We start from the raw sequence: 21,340 nt of genomic DNA on the forward strand, positions 1-21,340 counted from the left end.
GGTGAGGCTGCAGGGAGGTGGTGAGGTCATGAGAGGAGCTCAAGTCACAGAATCAGTGCCATTGAGAAGACAGGGCTCCACTGCCACCCCTGCCAGGCATGGAGATCAACTGAGAAGTAGGCCATCCGGAACTCAGGGAAGGGCCTTCAAGGAACTGGAGCACGCCGGTGGCCCGAGTGTGGACACCCCGGAACTGGAGCATGCCGGTGGCCTGAGTGTGGACATCCTGGGACGGGAGCACGCTGGTGGCCCGAGTGTGGACACCCCGGGACCAGAGCATGCCGGTGGCCCGAGTGTGGATGGATCCGAGCACACCCGTGGCCTCCCTGTGTTGACATCCAACCTCCAGAACGGTGAGATGATGTGCAGCTGTGTATATCCACCCAGTGTGGGTGCCGGGTTAGAGCAGTCCGCCTGTCCAGAGGAATGGGGACTGCGTGCCCAGGCCACAGCGAGGGCGGCGCGGTCCCACTCTGAGCCCAGTCGGGGTTTCAGGTTTGGATAAGCTTTGAAGCTCCATCCAGACGGGTCACCGCACGAGGTTTCGGGGGTTCCCAGCAGGAAGCACGCACCTCACGGAAGCACAATCACTTCCAAACAGCTTCCTGAGAGAATCTGAGAACTTGATCTGTGCCCGCGTGATGAACCCCAATTCTCCATTCAACTGCGTGTTTTCCTTTCCGGTGACGCTCTCCCTGGCGCCGCGTCCCGCGTCCCCCTGACGCTGCGGGAGGCCTGCCCTTCACCATATGTTTTCCTGGAACGTGAATTAGGCGTGCCCCGCCCTCTAGAGGGGGCCGAGGACGGAACGCCTCCTCTGCTGGAGGAGGCGTAGACCCTGGAGCCCTGAGCCCTGGGCCTCCTCTCCAGGCACCTTCCTGCGGGTCTGAGGGTGTGTCCCCCATAGGGAATGTGCATCCTCTCGCGGGATGAAGTGCGGTCGGTGAGCTGTGTGCGCTGCTGCCAGGCGCTGGCGGCCATGGCCGCAGACACTGTCAGTGGTGCACAGGGGAGGCCTGGGCCGCCATCGCTGGGCCGCCATCGCCAGGATGCTTCCTTCCTTTTTTTCCCTTAAAACTATGGAAGGCTTCACAAACGTGCCTGTCATCCTTACAAAGGGGCCACCCTAGTCTCTGTATCAGTGCATTTTAGCATATGTGCTTCCACAGCACACACTTGGGACGCTTTCTTTGGTTTGACACGGGAAGGTACCGTGCCTTGTCGCCAGGGGTCTGTTTGGACATGGAAGCTTCCATACTGATGCCCTCTGTGTTTTTACATATTTTCTCCCCTTCCGTTTCTCAGGATGGTTTTCTGCCAGAGGAGCTGCGCAAACCAGGAGGATATGATGGGCAGATGCCGGGTCTCCATGGTGCCTGTGCCTCTGGGCGTGGGGACACGCTTCCCACACCCTGTTTCTCTGGAGGAACGGAGTCGCTCTGGGAGCTGGTGTGGAGCTTCGCAGAGCTTTGCAGAGCATTTTGAAGGCAGGGCTCCTGCTCCACTGTGTGGCCTTAAAGGGCATGTAATGGAGCATTTTAAACATAAAAAATACAGTGGGGCGCCTGGGTGGTTCAGCTGGGTAAGTCTGACTGTTGATTTCTGCTCAGGTCGTGATCTCACAGTTGGTGAGTTTGAGCCCCTCATAGGGCTCTGTGCTCTCTAAATAAGTTAATTAATTAATTAATAAACTGAAAAGGAAATAAATAAACATAAAAAACGTATAATGAATTGGAAGACGTGAAAGCCTAGCACAAATCCTGGTAACTCTAAACCTGTTTATTTTTTAAAATCGTTCCCATCCAGCACCTTCCTGTGAAGTCGGCAGACTAGACGCCCTTGCCCACCACGTACAGCCCTAACTGCACTTGCTGTGTGAGAGCAGGTGAACCCAATCGGCCAGTGCCCTCAGTTGTCCTAGCCGACAGCCCTGTTCTCGGACTCAGAAAACGTGAACACGCGCTCTCACCCAAATGACAACGAAAACACTGGAAATAGAGCCACTCTCTGTCACCTGACAATTTCTCTGCAGTATTTTAATGTTGACAATTTTAACTAATAACAAACTTTCAAAAAAGCCCATTAAAGGCCAGTAATTTGTCATTTTGGACACTACCAAGATCTACGCCACCTCGGAAACTCACTTGGATAGGAGATCGGAGGATAGACTCTGGCATTGGGTGGAGGTTCATGTCCCTGAGGCCCCAGCCCACGTGGAACCACGGCTGTCTTCCTTCCAAGTACGTGCTGCAGGGGCCCCTGCTCTCCCTGTAGGACCCCCGCTACCCCTCAACCTCAAGGGGCTTACGGTGACTCCCCATCTGCTCCAAAGCAAGAGGAAGCCCATGGTCTGTAGCTGGACACAGCGTCGGACCCACTGCTCCCCCGGCCACCCTGCCCAGTCCCCGGGGAAGCACAGGTTCATGCTTCAAATCATGCCTGAAAACAGCTGAAAATAATAGACGATTCAAGGTATATCCCACTAGCTAAGCAAAGTTAAATTCAATGACACATTAAACAGACTTGGTAAATGACTTTGTTATAATTAATGGCAAAATAGACACACAGGTACAGAAAAGTTGCAGGATTTCTTATTAAGTCAAGATGCCCTCACAATCTTGACTGGGAAGATTTTTACTATAATTCTGTGTGTGTGTGTGTGTGTGTGTGTGTGTGTGTGTGTGCGTGCATGTCTGTGTATGTCCTGTGTGTCCTTGCATGTATGTGTGTTTAGCCGTGTGTGTTCATGTGTGTCTACATCCGTGTGTCTGTGTGTCTGTACCTGTGTATGTGTGTCTGTGTACGTGCATGCGCCTGTGTCCTTGTGTGTCCTTGCATGCATGAATATGTATGTTTGCCCATGTTTGTTCACCTATGTCTGTGCGTATCTGTGTGTCCGTGTGCGTGCATGTGTCTCTGTCTGTGCTCTTGTGTATGTGTGTTTTCCCGTGTTTGATCGTGTATGTCTGTGTGTCTGGGCCCGTGTGCATCTGTGTGTGTGTGTCTGCACATGTGTGTGTGTGTGTGTGTGTGTGTGTGTGTGTGTAAGAGCTCTGACACTAAGTTCCGCGCCCATTGATCTGTCTCCCCTTCTCTGGTCTCAGACCCTGGCTTGTCCCTTTGCTAAGGTACCTGTCTCCACTATGATTTCCACGGGCTTACTTCATTACTGTAAATCATCTGGTACACAGTCAAACCGGATAAATTAAAGACCTAAAAGTAAAGGCAGAGAAGTGGCTGGCTGTGTTCTCCTTGTTGAATTACAATTAGCAAATAGATGAATAGATGACCCTTCATTGTTCCCATCATAAAAAAGAGGACTCCGGCCACTCGGAGGATTTTTCGTTAATCAGTAATATCCATCGCAGCCTTTGTCTGGTCTGCCTGCACACCGTCCTCCCCTCGATGAGCGTGTTTATCGTGCTCTCCCGAAAGCCCAGAAGCCCACAGGTCAGAGAACAGGGTTTTGATGGATTATGGGATTGTAACTGTCCCTGCCAGTTGACAGCTTTTATTGGCTGGGAGGATGAGCCTGTAAACCTTTATATAATTATTGTATTAAAGGCTGTGCCTCTGTGTGGCTGGCGCTTGTTCAGGGATCAATGTGAAGATAATTTCAAAAATGAATAGTAAGTATTGATCGCCCCATGGTGGAGCCTTATCAGTGGCTGAGGCCGGCGACTGCAGATTATAACTTCAATGTCATTTATGATGATATGATACGTATTGCCGAGGAGCAATTTAAACAAAGGGCTGATTTAATTCACAGTGGATTTTTGTAGTGTGATGGGTAATAAATCACAATCTATGTAATTTTTAGAAATGAACACATGTTGGCAGTGGTTCAGGGCAGTTCCTGAGAGATCTGGAAATGACCAGGGAGGGGGATATCAGCCGAGAACCCCTTCTGAATGATTGGGCTTTGCTTGATTCTGGCATTCACATGACCTTGGGGTCCCTGCTGGCAGCTGCTGGTTAATTTTCTTCACTGAGGACACAGTTTAACTTTCTATCTGTCTGCCAATTACCTGACATTTTCAACTTATCACCTTCTATTTTTTAAATGATTGGAGGCACATCCACATTTTGACATTTTTTTAAAGCAAGTATTCATTTTGTTTGCTGCCGAAGCATCCCTCTGTCACTCTGCTGTAGGATCCTTTTTTCCTTAAAAAAAAATTAGCACCAGTTTACATAACCACAAAAAGACAAAACCCGGCCTTTTTTTTTATTGCTGTTTGTCACACATTCTTGGGTTGGAGTCGTCGGTGTCCAAATTCCAACCTTCAGCTCAAGGCATATGCGCAGGGGCTCACAAGGAGCCTCTCAGGGAAATCATACGTAGCAGTGCTTGTTTGAAGAGGGTTTTACTCTTTAAAAACAAATCATTGCAAAGTAAATCATTAAGGAATATTGGAACAACATGAACGGATTGATTAAGCCCTCTAAAGGTGGAACCATTGCAACAGCCAGGATTTATAACTTGTTGATTTCAGTTATTTTAATACTAACGACATACTTTACACCCATCCCCCTCAGAGGCAGGGAATTTGGGTATTTTGAGGCTGTGGGATGCAAATCCCCGGGAAGGAATATTAAAGGAGTAGAACATGGAAATAGAATCCAGACTGGATCCTCAAGAGGCAAGAGAGCTCCTAGAGCCATGCTGCTGATGCACGTGGAAAGTTGGTGCAAACTCCCATCCCAGCTGCACACTTGGCCCGGGACTCTGCCTGTGCCCCTGTCCCCCACTGGAGCAGCGTCCGGTAGGGAGGACGCAGGGCACCTCGGCCACAGCTGCATTAGGTAATCTCATGTCCAAGGTCAGCTTTTGTAGCCAATGCCTCGGACTCTGTGAACAAGGACATGCTACCCGAGAATGGTTTTCTCAGCTCGTAGATTTAGGACCACAGCCCCATAGTCTCCCGGATTGTGCCGTTCCGGTCTGGGGCTCACGGGCCCTAGCCCCAGAGCGGCAGCAACCAGAAGGACACTTGTGTGATACTCTCTTAATTTTTTACCCTTTTTTGCACATGTTTAAATCTCCCTCTATTTTCTAAATGTTGCCACGAAGCCCTCAACTTTCCCTTTTCACATAAGCTCATGGTGGAAAAACTTCTGTTTTATTTTACATAATTTACTGACACTGGTTTTTAAAGACTCACTGCTCTCCTAGCGGGTGTGATAAGCACACTCATTGTACACACGCATACACACGCGCATTTTGTGCTTGGCACTAATTGTCACGTAGATCCCCCCGCACGCATGTTCTCTACTGGAGTCTTGCAAGGCTGTCTTGCCCCCTTTCTTTCTTTCTTTCTTCCTTCTTTTTAACTTTATTTATTTATTTTGAGAGAGAGAACAGGAGCAGGGGAGAGGCAGAGGGAAGGAGAGAGAGGGAATTCCAAGCAGGCTCCATGCTGCTAGCACAGAGCCCGACATGGGGCTCAAAGTCATGAACCATGAGATCATGACCTGAGCTGAAACCAAGAGTCACACGCTCTTGAGCCACCCGGGTGCCCCGCCCCCTTTTCTTCATCACACTCATCCCTTACCTCGAGAAGAGCACTCTGTGGGTTCATCTTTCCTCTTCCCTCTCCCAAATTTTATGAGAAAAAGCATTGCCCCACCCCCATCTCACTACAACGAATCCCACGGAAGGACCTGGAGGGGCTCCCTGCAGCCTTCGGGATGGCTTGTCCGTGCGCCTACGACGAGCGGTCTCCGTCCGGGGCCTCCCCTGGGCTGCGCCTGGCTCCTGGTGAACGAGGTTCCCATGCTGGGCCCTGCCATCCTGCGCTGGGAAGCCACCAGGACACTGCTTCCTGCAGGACACCTGCCCTTTGCAAGCCAAGGCCACTGTCCCTCCACAGTAAGCCGTCCTGGCCCCCAGCTTTGACTGCAACTTGTGGTACAGAGATTGGCTTTTCAGCACAAGAAGCGTTGAAATAATGGTGTCACTTAAATAATCATTTAATATTGATGTCAAATAAATGCCAACAGACATTTATTGAGTCCCTACTGTATACTGGGCGGGATGCTGAATTCCAAAGCTGCAGAAGGGAGACTCGGCTCGCCCTCGGGGAGCTCCCGGCACAGAAGGTGGGGGTACATGCTGGCCGGCAGGCCCCCCCCCAAGGTTTGCAGAAGGCAGCACAAAGGCTGCACGTGTGGTGGAGGCCAGGGCGGCTCTCGAAGAAGAGGGTGCCCAGTGGACAGAGGGAGTGGCGTCTGGTCCACAGAGAACAGCGTTGAGCACGGCAGTCCCGCGACAGCCCACGGTGTGCAGAAGGGAGACAAGGTCCTGGGGCCGCACACGGGAGGGCTGTGGGCAACAGCAACCCCAACAAGTCAAAAAGTGGCGGCAATGACTTTTAGGGGCAGGGTTATTTCTAATCCCACGGTTTCTATATTCTATTGTTCTGATGAATTATCCATTTAATAGCTTCGTAAGCAATCATTTTGGAAAGTTATACCAATAAAATACTATAGTCTTTAAATTTTCCCCAATTTAAGGCCTCATTACCTCCCGTAATAAGGATACAGTTACATTTGCAGCCTTGTACTGTACTTAAGAGCCGCTGCACATTTAATGAGGAAAATGTCTTTGGAATCACGACTTTTCTAATGTTTTCTAGTGTTTCATTCCTAATAGTGATAGAAGCGGGAGGGTAACTAACTGACTTTTCGACCCGAAAGCTGCATTCCTCCTCTAAAATTGGAAATGTAAATTATATGGAAAAACCTTGCTGTCGTATCTCTTGTACGTGCGGCTCCTTTCTGCCCGCCTTGATGTTGGCATATTCTTGGTAATCTTGTCTTGGGAGAACATGTGGCTGGCAGATATACGACCTAAAGGATCGATGTCTTTTAAACAATTGTAATAATTAAATCTTTTTTTAAATTTTTTTTTCAACGTTTTTTATTTATTTTTGGGACAGAGAGAGACAGAGCATGAACGGGGGAGGGGCAGAGAGAGAGGGAGACACAGAATCGGAAACAGGCTCCAGGCTCTGAGCCATCAGCCCAGAGCCTGACGCGGGGCTCGAACTCACGGACCGCGAGATCGTGACCTGGCTGAAGTCGGACGCTTAACCGACTGCGCCACCCAGGCGCCCCAATAATTAAATCTTAAAGCGTGACCGTAAGAATGAAGAAGTCTAAGTATTGCTAATAATCATATTTGTAGCACAGTTTATGGTTGAAGTGTTGAGCTTTCCCTTATCTTCGCAGTAAGAGTATGAAAGGAGCCTTGTCATTTTATTATCGGCCCTGTTATTCTTAATGGGACTTGTTCCCCTTTACCGGGCATTTCTAAATATGAACCGGACTGTGGCAACGAGTTCACAGACTACCTCCTTGGCCCTTCCTGTCACCTCTGGGATATTGGCTGCCATGACTCCTACGTATCGATGAGGGAGGACACAGCCTGCCCAAGGCCACGGCCATCAGGTTTGGGCGAGAGCCCAACTCAGAGATGCCTGCCTCCAAAGATCCCGTTTAAAAAAAAAAACAAAATCACAGCCTCCAAAAAGCATCGTTTTCCATCTTGGTGATTACAACCTAAACAATTTTAGAGAAATAGGAATTTATCTGATCGTTTGAGACCTTGAGCAAAGGAGATTTCATTCTATCTCTCCGTTATCTATTCTGAAAATATCAGCTCTCGTGGTTGGGAAAAGCAACAAAAGTTTGAATGAGCGGGTTGAAGACGCACACCCCCAAAGCCCCTTTCTGTGTCCCAACAGGGATTCTTGGAACCCCTGGCCCCACCGATTTATCCGACAAGACAGCTATTAACCAAACTCAGGTTCAACTTCTCTCATTTCCCGGGCTCCGAAGCTGGACCTGCCCTCCGCCCGCACCAGAAGATACCCGCCCCCAAGAAGAAAAGCTCAGGAGGAAACATTCCCGGAGCCAGCCCTGCTCACCCCCAACCCCACGCCAGGCTCTCCCTGGCCTTCCCGCTGCTCCTTCTGAGACAAAACCCTATGCCTGTCCCTGAGGCACTTGGGAATCTTAGACAGAGGAGCCTTCCTGCCGCAGGACCCACCAGCCACAGCCCCCCCGGGGCCCCCGTTCCTTCACCCCCTTCAGTCACCCCTCCAGATACAGTCTCTCCTTGCCAGGCTTGGATTGGATTTTATCGGACGCTGATCTTTAGCCACAGAATAAATGCTTCGCAACCCATGCAACTTCCATTAGGCGAAATGCTTCCTTTTCGGGTTAAATGACCCCGATTCTGCCAGCGTGGCACCTACAGACACGGGTGCCCACCGTTCCTCTCCTCCAAAGCCTCTGCTGAGCAGGAGTTATGGAAGATTTGGAAGCAACCATTTTAAAGAAAACAGATGCTCTACATGGGAAGGAGAGAGAGCAGGCGGATCTGAAGCCCCGCGCTGGAAGCTCCGTGCAAAGAAATGGACCGCCGTGAATGTGTTTTCTCGGAATGCTCACCAGAGTGGACGCAGGCAACAATGAGCTCAAACACCACAAGGCGGAGAACAGAGGCTGAGGCCAGTTGTCAGACAAACAACACTGTCCGGCCACTACCCAAACCCGGAACGAAATGCCCTGCGTGTATGGGAGCATGCACGCGTGCGGTGCCTGCTCATTTGTGTTAGCGGAAGGGGTCAGAGATGCGGATAAATCAATGTATCCGACTATTCTAAAATAATTACTATTGATCTATGGAAGACTGGAATTCTTGCCTTTATATTTGAATATCGATATATATGACACCCCGGAAATCCTGAGTCTTTGAAGCAAAGTGATGATGACACCTTCTAAAAATACCCTCTGCAGTATACTTGCAACCCCCCTGGCTTCTGAATCCTGTCTCACGTCCTGCGTCCCCCTCCCCCCCCCCCCCGCCGCCCGGCAGAATAGACCTCTTCTTAGAATGTGCTGGAACTTTGAAAGTCATGGTTTCTGCTAGAAACACGGGGCTCGTTCAAACAGGTCAGTTTGAGGGGGCTGTCCAGACAGGTGTGTCCAGGTCGAGGGGTCGACAGGGGGCAGCTCATCGTGGGCTAATGGGAACAGGTGCAGTCTTGCTTCCAGAACCGTAAAGTCGAGTAGGGGAGGAACTCCCAGGACCCACGCAAGTGATGCGGAGAAGGTCAGCCCTCGGGGGCTGTGGCTCCAGTGAGGGGCCTGCTGCCTGGTGTCCCCCCGGGGGGAAGTTGAGGAACAAGTGCCCTGACTTTACCCTCCTTGCTTCCAAGGTCCCCATCCGCTAGGGATGCCACCAGAGGACACATCGAGTGTGCAGAGGGAGCCCAGCTGGGCAGCCTCTCTGGGCGCGGGGAGTATCCCTGATCCACGAAGGGAAGGAAGACAGCAAGGTACAGGTAACTGGCGGTGAATCCGAGGACTTCCGTGAAACGAAGCAGTGGGAGGATCCCAAGATGTAAAGCTTACAAGGAAACAAAGGGGGGGCGCTCCCGGCGAACACGTTACCTGGCGCAAGGTACCCGACTGCTCGGGTACATGAGGCTGACACGTCCTCCTGTGAGAGGTTAGGGACGACTCGATGGGGAAAGTGGACTCTAGTGGGGACAGAACGGATGTGCTTCCGACGAACACAGGGGGACACTCACGCTAGCGGGGGGTGCTAAAGAAATGGCTGTTGAGTGGCTGAAGTGCAAAATGGCTTGGCTGGCAAGCTGTGGAAGGCCCGGGAACCGCATCTGTGGGCAAGAAAGGGGCCCCAAGGCTTCTTCTAGGCAAAAGGGTGGCTTTCTCCCTTTAGGGATGATGGGACGGGATAGATTTCAGGGAGCGAAGCAGGAAACCCTGGTTACAGAGTGACTTATGTGGCAGAGGAGGGAAAAACTCTGGACCCCAAGAGGCCCGTGACTGCTGGAGACCTTCCAGAAGAGAGGGCAGGGTCGGTGACCGGTGACACGTGGATTTCAGCGAGGGCACGGAGGCAGAAGGACAATGTTCTTATCAACAAACAGGTCGTTAGCCAGAAGTAGGGGAGGAGAAGCAGACGAGGAACACTTTTGGGGGAAGTATAGGTGAGTTTCAAGTTTCATTGTTTTGTTTCCAATTATACAGTTAAGACACGTTTTAAGTGCTCTGCGATCTATAACAAAACACAAACAAGAAATTTAAAAATGACCATAAGTGACCATATCCACAGCTTCTAAGAGATAAGTGCTGGTTTTTACCGTTTCAAATGCATTCATTGGATGCTGAATATTATGCATTTGTTTATTGAAGGTATAATTTTCTTTTTTTTTAAGTTTATTTATTTTTGACAGAGAGAGAGCCAGAGCATGAGTGAGAGGGGCAGAGAGAGAGGGAGACACAGAATCCGAAGCAGGCTCCAGACTCTGAGCTGTCAGCACAGAGCCCGATGCGGGGCTTGAACCCACGAACTGTGACATCATGACCTGAGCCGAAGTCGGACGCTTAACCGACTCAGCCACCCAGGCGCCCCTGAAGGCATAATTTTCTATGTGGGAACCGTGTAACACAATACTTGATACCTAGAAAGTACCAAATAACTTCTGTTGTGTAAATACATTTTCTTTGCAGAAATGTAGGTAGATAATGCATAAACTTAGATTATAGATAAATTTAGATTATATATGCAATATATATTTTGCAAAGGCAATTTATAAATATGACTTAAATATATGTGATATATATAGATATATATCCTAAATTATAACCTAAAAAATATAGTGCATTATTTTCCATGCCTGTTAATATTTTCTTGTATATTCACTTAATATCCCGGAATATTCCACAATAGGTATTGACCATAATTTTTGACCATTCTTTAGCCTTGCAGATTTGAGGTTATTCGTAATTTTCGTCATTGTAGATATGATAAAATCTTTTATTGAGAAACTTTGGGGCATCTATGTTGTTTTGTTTAGTAGACATTGAACTTCGTGGACAAGTTGAGCCTTGGCCGTGCAGATGGAGTGGCCTAGCGGGCAATAAGCACCACTGAGACACTCAAGCTGCATTTCCTAGGCTGCCCATGTGTATCTTTCTTTCTTGGAGAGAGCTCGGGGAGCCCAGAAGATAGCTCATGATCTAGACCGAGGCGTCGGGCTAAAGAGAGGAAAGGAGGGATCTGGGAGAGCGTTCCTGTCATGGTGGAGGACGGGGCGCCTAGGAAGAGGTAGAGAAGGTTTTCCATGGGTGACGGGAACGCCACAGAAATGGCGTGGCTTTCCCTTCTCCTGAATGTGCACAACTGTTTCCGTTTCCTTTCCCTCTCAGGACAAGGTCCGGGCTGGACGGGCTGGACATGCTGCTTCGGGGTGTCAGGCTGCGGGCACTGGACGGAGCCCGAGCAGGGGGGACGCTGACCACCACGACGGTGCAGGGTGGGGGAGGTGGCTCCAGGGTAGAAACAGAGCAGCGCACGGAAGGGGCGGCAGGGACAGAAGCCAAAGGGTGAAGGTGGTTGAATTAAGTATTTCCGGGCTTGGGGTATTTACCTACAAGACATTCCCCCCCCACCAGGGTGTTTTTCATGCCAGTGGGTGCATTGATTTCCAAAATAGTGCTTTGGACACCTAGCGCTCTCCTATGTGCTGATGTCCGTTTGTGCGTGGAGTCGGGACCAGGGCACAGAGACCCCGTGACAGCCTCCTCTCCTCCGGGCACAGCCACATGCAAACGGGGGGCAGGGTCTTGAGAGGCGAGGTGGGCACGACGTCAACTTGGGAAGTGCGTGCTGGAGAAGTTTCCGGGGCACGCCTGCTCGCCTGTCTTTAAATCTGAAGTGAGCAGGGAGTTCGCTGCGGCTCTAAAAACACTATTTCCTGCTGCCAAGACTTGAATGAGCTAATTGTGTTTTAAATGGCTCACCTTACAAAGAATTTTCTTTCTTTATGTGAAAAGGGCCGTGATTTATTAATTTTCCTTTCTATTATTTGCTATAGACTTTCTCTAGCATCTTCTTCATAAATCACCTCTCTATTGAAACGCATCCCGGAATCACGATGTAATTAGTGTAGATTGTGGGACATGCATGAGATAGAACACGCACATTTGAAATATCTCAGCAGCCCCTTTCAGGAGGCGATGTGAGGACGCTTCACGGAGGAAGCTTCAGGACAGCATCTCTCACTCTGGCAGACGATCCAACACGAACGGCTGATGTGCTGGGCAGCAGGCTTTTCTGGGAGACACTACAAAGAACTAAATTAGTAAAGGAAACTTAATTATCTTGCCTCTAGCCATCCTCTGGTCAGTATCCCAATTGAACAGAGACAAAACTCAGCATTTTTATAAATGTACCGCTCCAGACTCAGAATGATTCTCTTCTTAACCATCTATCTAGAAATGTCCTGGCCATTTCTCCCTTTTCTTTAGATTAAGAAAGAGTATCACACCACATTCATTAAGATATAAATATCCACGCTCCTCCTTCTTTTAAAGCAGCCAATTTGGACTTCCCCCCCCCCCCCCCCCGGACTTAAAGGAACGGAAACAAAGAAACTTTGCAAAGAAATAAATTAAATAGCTCGGGCAACTCAGATACATATCAAAATACTGCCGAGGGCTCCATGATGCTGCCTGGTTTTATTCATGCCCAAGCGCACCCAATACGTCTGTGTCCTAATATACACAGGAGACAACATTTTTCAAGCCGAGGGTATAAATCGTATCAGGGTACAGAAACTGGGATTAAAGTCATTTCTGGAAAACATGCATTCGTGAGAAAACAGTTTAAAGAGGAGGAAGCACTTTTTCTTTGAGATTATAAATCTCCTATTGCACAGTATTTTCAAATTGTCCTAAACCTCACTTACGTGGGAAGAGAAGAAATCCAATAGAATTTATCTTTTACCTGTGTTTGGTCTGTTTTCCCTGACCTCTTTGCTCAACTTTGCATTAAAATTGGTAGAATCTTAGATTTTTAACCACGTTACTTCTATCCTGGAGAAAAGCGAAGTCAGTTTGTCGGGAAATTATCTATAGCAGCCTCTTTTTTTCCACTTGATTTGGGCCATGTATTCATGGTAATCAGTGGATGCGGGCAGATTAGGAGTGGTTTTATGTTGGAAAGGCCAACGGTGAGCCGCAGGGGTCTGGGGAAGGGTCAGAAAGGAGCCAGGAGAACTCTGTCCTGCATCAGAACCTTTGGGGGCGTCCGTTTTTTGCCCGCTGTCCTCTAAATTGTAGAGGCAGGTGACATGCTCTCATTCTCTTGCCGTTCCAGAATGTTTGCTCTCACTTTGTCGAGTGTGTTGTTTCCAGTTCTCCGGTTATGACAGACGCTGTAAGAAACGGTATGAGAAGAGCCAGTGACGACGGGGCCAGGTGAGGAAAGCAAGCTGAGGCTTGGAGAACATGTCGACCTCTTAATTAGCCAGCTTAATGATGGAAAGGCAGCCATATGGATTGATGCATTGATTGCTCAGGAAGAAAGTATTAATTTCTATGGTTGGAAGAATGTTCATTAGGAAGACTACCACTCATCCCCTTCGCCTTTTCCTCTTAAGCTTTATGCGGCTTCTGCAATCTGATAATTCAACTTTCTGTGTGTCAGATATTTGAGACAGTTTGGGGAGGCGATTGCATAAAATAATAATGCTTTAGGTAATATTTCTCTAGTTTTGTGGTACTCTGAGAATCACGTTATGCCTTGAGGCGGAAAAAAATCACGACTATGAAAATCAAAACAGAAAAAAAAAATACAGCAGAGAGTTTTTGTACTAGTACAAGTGTAGTGGTCCCTCTTGTACAGCTTTGTGCGTGGCCCCGGTTCAGCTTCCGTGAGGGGCGTGCGTAGACAGATGGACACACGCTCTTGTAGTTTTACAGACTTATCGTCTGCCCGACTCGCTGTGTGTATTTTTGTATATTTCACGCACAAACCACACAAGCGCACACACACACGTGTCGATCCCAAATGCAGCTCGGTTGATCTTCAAATCTAGTATTTATCTGTCTGCAGACCTAACTATGTGCTTGCCATATCATTACTAGCTCAGGGGGAATCATTCAAACCAATGCAATTTGCTCAATATTGGTCAGTTTGACTCCTGACCCCGGTCCCTCAGCAGCGTATCCTTGGCAACCTCGCCGTGTGTTAAGTCAGGATGTGCTCATTGGTCTCATCTGTGACAGCTTGCTAAAGGCTGCTCAACATAGCCTGGTCTTTTCACAGAAAATTAGAAATCCAATAATATACGATATTCTGATCAGATTGGTATTTACACCAGGAAAGCCACCATCGTGGGGGTGTCTCACAGATGCCACGCAGGAGGCACACGGCCTCTGGTTAGTTTCTCGCGTGTGTCCTGCAAAGGGAGTTGTTTCCTTTGTTGTTTTATTTCGGGGGGGAGGGGAAGGAGTTAGAGAATGTTTTATCACCTGTTTGTCAGGTCGCTTCATCAGAAATGTACAAGCCGATCTGAATATTGGCGGAATGACCCAGAAGAGTGCACGGAAGACACCGCTCAGAAAATACAGAATGTTTTCATTTTTGTATGTGAATCAAGCTTCATTGCAGAGAAGGCAGGTGACGTGTACGTATGTAACCGAGAACCTGCAGAAGCGGGCAGTCTATGAACACAGGATGTAATGCCAGCACCGACGAGCAAATTCTGAAAATACCATTTATGCAGAGGCTTTTGCTGCAAATAACCACCCAGCCTCAGTGTGATTAGCCTGTAGCTGTGACACATCTTCCAGCAAACCGTGGGGAGGTTAGTGGTGGTGAGTTATTATAAAATGAAGACTTTGACCTCCACTTACAGAAAATGGCTCATTGTCTCACACATACCCCCCAACTTATCAGCCCCTCCCTTAGCTGACATTGAAACATTATTTCAGTTGTATGCTTTATTTCCTTTTTTTAAGATTCAGAAGTAGCCACGTTCATTTTCATGTAAAGCAAAAAAGCGCGTGGACCATTTCTGGAGTCTGATTAACAAAGTGATGCATCATCTGTTCTCAGAAGCTTCCCGATGGGTAGGCCGTCCTCAGGAAAACAGTTCTGAAGTAAGGAGGGGACCAGTGGGAGCCAGAGAGAGGGAGGGAGGGAGGGAGACTCTTCTCCATGTGCCAACATGCCAACTCAAGCTTTCCGGAGAAAAGAAGGCTAAATTCTTCACAAAGGGAGGGAAGGAGTCCCTGCCCCAGACCAGTGGGATGACAACCAGAAGTCACCATGATGGGAAGGCCCTCACGTCACCAAGGGTCATCCGGGGGGATTCGTCTTGTGTTTAGAAATCCAACGACTATTTACGTGTCGTGAAACCCCATCATTTTGCTTCTCTGCTGAGGGGCAGATGGGGCCTGCACGGACACACCTCCCGGGTTTGCCTGACACCCGTAAGATGCCAGGGCAATGAAGCCGGGAGACCCTCACTTGGCCAGATCTTGGGCGTGTGCCCCCAGACCGACGCACCAACTTTCACAGTCGCCCTTTTCATTTCATGTATCTGTGCTCTGCTCCCTCACGGCCTCTCATCCGTCCACCGAGTGTTTCCAGCAACACAAGCTGGGCACAAAAAGCGAGCAAGCAGCACAGGGCCCGAGACTCCCCTCCGGCCGAGAGAGGCTCCCACTGGTCCGGGCCCGGCTCTGCCGCGGGGCCACCCTCCCTGGGCTCTACGGTCCCCCTCGCTCTTGCCCTGCCCCCGCCCCAGCCCACAGCCTGCCTTTCTTCCTGGGAGTCATCCCGACCCCGGCCCCAGCCCAGGCCTTTTTCTCAGCTCTGCTCAGGACTCACATCTCAGGAAGTCAGCCCTGACTCCGGGTCGTAACAGCCCTCCCCACCCACTGTCCACATTGTGTCTCCTGTTTTCATTGGCACTAACATTGTCCTTTCTCTTTCTTTTTTTCTTTAATTTTTTTCATGCATTTATTTATTTTTGAGAGACAGAGCTTGAGTGGGGGACGGGCAGAGAGAGAGGGAGACACAGAATCGGAAGCAGGCTCCAGGCTCGGAGCTGTCAGCACAGGGCTCGATGTGGGGCTCGCGCCCACGGACCATGAGATCGTGACCTGAGCAGAGGTCGGACGCTCAACCGACTGAGCCACCCGGTCTTTCTCTTTCTAAGACCCTCACTGAGATCCTTGCACCTGTATCATTTCTGACGATGGCTCCGTCTTCACGGACAAGGAGGTGTCTTCTTGCCATAAAATAGTCCGTGGCATCACCCACCATGTGGAACTCTACCCGGATGCCGCCACAACGGAGCACAGCCTAGGCACCCGGTTAGAAGGCTTGGATGGATCTCGTTCTCTTTCCTCCCCACTTCCCGTTTCCACTCAGGTGTACTTTCTGTTTGGGAAGAGCCCACCTTGCGAGGCACTGGCCGAGGTGCCTCCGAGCTGCTCTCCGGGCCACCTTCTCTGCCACCATACTTATTACTGAAGGCATTGTCCTCTGCGTTTCTCAGTGAAGCCTGCCGAAATCGCATGGGGGTTTGAGTCGTTTGGGGTGGGGACCCCTGGCTGCCCCTGGCTCGAGGAGGCAGGACGGGTCACTCAGGGCAGCTCAGTCAGAAAGGCTGGTCCTGGGAGGGGCGGTGGCTGTACGGGAGTTTCTACCAACACCTGCCCCTGGACCCGGCAGTGACCCATGTGTCCAGGAAGGTCTATTTTACAAACACAGTGATTATTTGTTTTATGACAGAAATAAAGTGTATTGGTAACTCACCTGATATATACGATATGACGCACAACACATATATGTCCTACAAAATGAGAACTTTTCAAACAATAAGGACTTCACACCCGTAAATGGTACATTATGCCTCGATTTTCTCAGGGACGCTGGTTTTCCGGCCACATATTATTACTGTGATCAGTGTTTAGTAAACAAACAACCAATCATTTTTGGAGCTTCTATTTTAAATAAGGCCACGAAAGTTACAGTGAAAAAAACCACGACTTTTGCCCTGAATTCCTGGTGTTTTCACTACAAATAATTTTATATATTATCCTTAAATATATAAAATGAGGAGACTAAAAAATATCTCTAAAGACTTTACGTTCTTCATAAATTTCTATGGTTGAGACAAATTTCACATTTAAAAAACCAAATATGTGTTTTGGAATGACTGAGGTGCTTTGACAGCTGAACCTTGTAACTAAGGGTACGCTAGGTGACAGCTATTCTGTTTTATCCTTCCTACAGACTGGTCACCAAACACAACAGAATAACCCGCTGTCTATAAAATTATAGAAATTACCTGTAAAACCAAACATGTGTGAAACCTAAACAAATCTATGTGCACACAAACACTTGCTTCTGGGGCGGGGGGCACAATTCATTTATTTACAAAAGAAAACGGCCCCAGGACTCAGTCCTACCCCAGCCCTGCTGTCACCACCACGTCCTTGGCTATGGAACCATAACTACCTCCGTGAAAGCGAAATCACCAGACAGCAAGTGGCAGAATTTGTAGTGTGTTACGTCAGGAGAGGACTTTATAAATCTTATGGTGCTGGCGTTGGGCATGAAGACTCTCGGCGTGTGACCTCTGATACAAGCATTGATCAGAACTTTCCATTTGTGCTCTGGCTCCCCATTGGTTCCAACTTCTTCCTTAAAACAGGACAGAGCTGCACGCGTTCACGGCCGGCGTCGCGTCTGTCCACCATCCCACTTAGGAGACACGTAGTCTCCCTTGATGCCTTGATTCATTTTTGAAGAACAATAAAAGAAATCAGAAGAGCATCTTACATTTAGTTTACAACTTGGAAAAGCAGAATGTAGAAAAAGACTGAACTTCAGGCAGTCGCAGAGAGATTTTGTTGTGGAACAAAGAAGTGGACGATGCATCTTTATCCCAGACCTAGTGTGTATGTAAACAGGAGAACCTGTAGCCAGGGAGGCGGGACCCTGTCTTTTACCCATGAGCATCAGGACCCTGCATGTTATTTATACTTTGTTGTTTGTATATGGACCTACATAATTACCTAGAGATGACACCTAGATTATTTCAGAATCTGTGTGTGTGTGTGTGTGTGTGTGCGCGCGCGCGCGTGCGTGCGTTCCATGTGTCTTCTTGAAAACCGGAGCGAGCACTTGGTTAGAAGACATTTCTTTAGGTATTATTAACAAAAGCCTCCTCATGGTTTTCTCAGTGCACATCTCTGTACAACCCTGTCCCTTAATATCTTACCTATTAAAAAAAGAAGAAGAAGAAGAAATCCTTGATTCTTTTCCATGGGTTCAAATGAACTAAACTAAAAGAATTGTGGATTCAACTTTTAGAAATGATTACGTATTTTTATTTTACCCCCTTGATTTCCAGAACTCTGATCTAAGAATCGTTCAAATTTGTTTGGATATAGGTGAATTTGGCCAGCTGTTGATTAGTTTCATGGTCTAAGTTACTTCTTTTCGACGATCACAAAATTCAAGGTAATGGTCATTGCGATGCTACAACCCATCGTTGTATTCTGGACTTCAATATAATGAATATTGAATAATATATTGAATATTGGAAGAGAACGCGTACAGCTGCTGAACACATGTCATATGTATTTGTGACTGGACAGATTTTAAATTAATCGGATCTTTTATTAGTCACTGTAAAATTATATGCACATACATAGATGCATCATCTTGATGTTACGCAGAGTTGGACGCAGGCCCGAAAAGCCGCAACGACACAATATTTTTGCATGGTTTCAGCTAAAAAGAAATACCACCAGGGTGCTGGTTCAGTTGATTCTTTGTTCAGTACTGTCCAAATGAATTCATGATAAAATAGGATTGCCCTTAACAATTCTAACTTGTCTAAGAAGATTGAACTGGGGACATTACCTTTTCATCACACACGCACATTCTCTCTGTCGGCCACCCAGACACACACACAAAAACAAACTTGTAATGAGCGGGCACTTTGTCAAGCGCTCTCTCCATCCTTCATTAAACGACAGAAAATTGCTCTCTGCCGGATTGTCAATGCAGCCTGCCCTCCCAAAGCCCATTTGTTTTACATGCGAGCACCCAATATTGCAGGGACTTGCAGATTTTAAGTGACAAATGGTGCCCAAGTTTGCGTTGCTTTCGGAGTTGTGTTTTGTGCGGCGTGCGCGGGTTCGGCTCTGCCTGGTTTCTCAGGAGAGGGGACCGTCCGCGACAGAAGGCGCGCACCTGCGGTTTCCGGCAGCCAGGGCCGCTTGCTTTGCCGTGGCTCCGTGCGATCTTCTGCTTCCCGAAAAGTCTACCTAAAAGGCTCTTCCTCCCCCAACACGATCTCTATGCGAGGTGTAATATATGTGGCTAGTTTAGACTAAAAGCGCAAACAAAATGGGAAATGTGTTCTTCCATTGCAATCCTCCTGTTCTTCATTAAATCTTATTGAATTTGTCATCTTTTTTAATTGCACTTCCTGGTAATGGTGCTGAAAGGGTTTTTTTTGTTTGTTTGTTTTTAATGGGTTCAAAACTGAACAGCTCGGCCCCCTCTCAGAGAGCAACTCTTCTGGAGCTTTCCCGACAAGGGACAACTTAGAAATAGCAGCCACAGTGTAGCTCTGTCAGGGCAGCGCTCGGATGTGCAGGGTGGGGATCAATGTGAATTATCGAGCTTGGCTGCCGTGGAACATGGAGGCAGCGGCATCCGGGCCAGGGCTCTCTGGAACACGCATTACTTATTCATACCCGAAGATTAACCGCACAACGCGATCGTTGACATTCTATCGCAAAGGTGGATGGATAGGGTGCAGGTTCCGTTTACTTGGGGGTCTGTGTGGGGGGAAGATGATAGCTTTCAATAAAGACGTAGTGGGGCTCACTGCGACATGTGCTTAGGCTCTGAATTTCCATCCAAACAAATGGAGACGATTTTCGGGACCAAGCCTGCAGCGGGCCATGCCCTTTAATTGCCATTTACATAGCAGAGAATCATTAATTTCTAATTCACCTTTTTTTCACTCTCTTTAGTATTGCCATGTCGATGTCTGGGGCAGTGAAATAAATGCGGTTTCCACATCGCTTTAGCGACCTCCCATTTTGTGATTTTTTTTTTTTTTTTTGGACGCTTTTCTGACCTTAACAGACTACTGTGTAGGTAGAGCAGGCTTAAGGCTCTTGTTTGGATATGATTTATGATGCTACATTAACCCTTCATTGACCTAGAAATGCCCTAATATTAAAACAGTTTGACACATAGAAAATCAAAAGCCCTTTTATTGAAAGTGCTATTGTCCGCATCATAAGTTCCCTCGATGTGATGCCCCAGCCACCCCATCCATTTCCTACTACTATTGAGCACTGTATTGAAAAACTAATGGACAGAATCCTTTGTCATTTCTGTCCCAGTGACCAGCAAATAGCTCAGAGAATGTCTCTGCCTTCATATCACTGCAGGCATTTCTAAATGACACTTTCAAGATCACACGTTAGCGTTTTAAGGAAGGAAGACTTCCTGGGGGGTGTGGGCATGAGTCACGGGGCTCTCTGTTCGCTCACACGTGGCTGAGGCTGGGACTTCGCCCTCGTCCTCTGCTGCCACAGAACTCACTCAAGTGACAGACAAGCTGGCAAGATCTTCACAAAGTATTTAGCTGGCTTACGCACACACGGTCTTCTGAGCCTGCACAGGAACATTTTTAGAGAGTGAAGGATTTTTCCCCCCTTTTTCCTTTCAACTTTTAAATGTTGATATGAATCCATATATTTCAATGACTGGCACATTTAGGGAAATCTCGCGTTTGGCTAGAATGGATTTTTGATGAATGTGTTCGTAACAGGATACTCCACAGGACTGTCTCTGTGAGGGACATCGCGGGAGGGAGGCGTTTACTGAGAAGATGTCTTCATAAAATCATGGCATTTGAGGTTATGTTATCGCATCGCACACAATGTTCACGTGGGCATTCAAATCGAAAGAGAAACATACGTATGTTTTAGGTAGATGTGCGTATATACACCAACCTCCCCCATGAGAAAACAGACGCCCTGGTTAATGTTCGCCTCCTGAGATTCCCCGGAGACCGCGCCACTGTGAGACCGCACCCTGGAATGAATTGTTTAGATGGCACTGGACAGCAGAACACAACTGTAAGACCCTGACCACTGTGCCCGACCATGACTTCCAAAGCCTTTGTCCCGATGGACACCCCACCAGCTGCCTTCTGGGCGGCTGGCACATCCCTGACTGCTTCATGACCAAAGTGCTGTGTGACGTTCCTTTGAGTCCTGTGTGTTTCCTAGTTTCTTCTTCTCTTTTTTTTTTTCCAGTGATGTCCTTAAGGGTCTTCCAGTGGAGGGAGTCTGTTCCTCGCCTGTGCTCCAAGCATGTGCCCTTTCTGCTGCTCACCCTTTGCCCTTTCTGCTGCTGTTACCATGAGCTCCCTTTGTCAATTTTCTAGTCAACAAAGAGAAAGTC

The 21,340-nt window shown here is 48.2% G+C and overlaps 1 pseudogene; it reads right to left on the reverse strand.

Annotated features, from left to right (window-relative positions):
• Positions 1-1,073: 1,073 nt before the first annotated feature.
• LOC112868484 (U6 spliceosomal RNA) lies at positions 1,074-1,172 on the reverse strand (annotated as a pseudogene).
• Positions 1,173-21,340: the final 20,168 nt, after the last annotated feature.

The sequence above is a fragment of the Puma concolor genome, chromosome D3, assembly GCF_028749965.1.
Source record: "Puma concolor isolate L17-30 chromosome D3, mPumCon1.1.hap2, whole genome shotgun sequence".
NCBI lineage: Eukaryota > Metazoa > Chordata > Mammalia > Carnivora > Felidae > Puma > Puma concolor.